Source organism: Acyrthosiphon pisum, chromosome A1, assembly GCF_005508785.2.
Source record: "Acyrthosiphon pisum isolate AL4f chromosome A1, pea_aphid_22Mar2018_4r6ur, whole genome shotgun sequence".
In the NCBI taxonomy this organism is placed as follows: Eukaryota; Metazoa; Arthropoda; class Insecta; order Hemiptera; family Aphididae; genus Acyrthosiphon; species Acyrthosiphon pisum.
In genome coordinates, this window is record NC_042494.1 from 23,378,524 (window position 1) to 23,379,811 (window position 1,288).

The following is a 1,288-nucleotide window of genomic DNA, read 5'->3' on the forward strand; positions in this document are numbered from 1 at the left end:
TTTTAAAAAATACGATCAACAAAATGGCTATCTTGGAAATTTAAAAAAACTTATTTTGCCTAACAAATTTTTTTTAATAATTTTGGATCTTTTGAAAAAAACAAATTTAATATTATACTATTCGATCAGAATTTCCATACTTATGACTTATAATAACATTTTTTTATTAAAATGATTTTTTATCCTATATAGGTTTTTTAGATTTTTATGAAAAATTAATAAAAAAAACTCATAGTTAAATTAAAAAAATATCTTAATGGGATAAAAAATCATATATTAATATTATATTATTATTTTTGTATATTGACTATGTATTTTTTTAATTTAAGTAGGCTTTTTTATTAATTTTTCAAAAAATCTAAAAAACCTTTATAGAATAAAAAATGATTTGAATAAAAGAATGTTATTAAAGTAAAAATCGAAAATTAATAAAGTGAACTAGACTGGACTGGCTAAAAAATTGAAAAATTCGTAAATAATATAAAAATAATTTGCAATTAGCAAAACTCAATTTTCAATTAGTTACAATTAATTTTCAATTATTTGGCGGTATTTTGAAGCGAACCGGACAAAGTGGGGGCTGGCTAAAAAATTTAAAAATTCGTAAAAAATATAAAAAATGATTTGCAATTAGCAAAACTCAATTGGCAATTAGTTTCAATTAATTTGCAATTATTTAGCGGTATTTTGAAACGAACCGGAGAAAGTGGGGGCTGGCTAAAAAATTGAAAAATTCGTAAAAAATATAAAAAATGATTTGCTATTAGTAAAACTCGATTTGCAATTAGTTGCAATTAATTTACAATTATTTAGTGATATTTTTAAATGAATCAGACAAAGTGAGGGGGCCAACTTCATGTACATCAATTTTGTTTCATTCTCGTAATAAACAGTATTTAATTTTTTATAGCATTTTACCCGCAATGTTGGAAGGCATTAAACTAATATCATGAGTAACAAACTGGCCGATTTGATTAGCATGATAATTTCTAATGTCTGGAGGATCAAATAAATAGGATTTGGGCAAAAACAATCCCAACTGCAATTCGCGAGCTCCTGGCAATTCCATACCATCCTCATGTTGTAATCGAATAGTATAGTTACCTGTTAACGTAATTTTATTATATGAATGTTATCAACTACAGAAATAATTATATATATTATTTATTATTTATTTGTGCATAGAATTACTTTGTCTTCTTGCTAATTAATACAAAAACAAATCAGGTAGTAGGTTTAATAATAGTCGTGTTTACAACATGCGTACCTACTAATTAGTATATGTAAT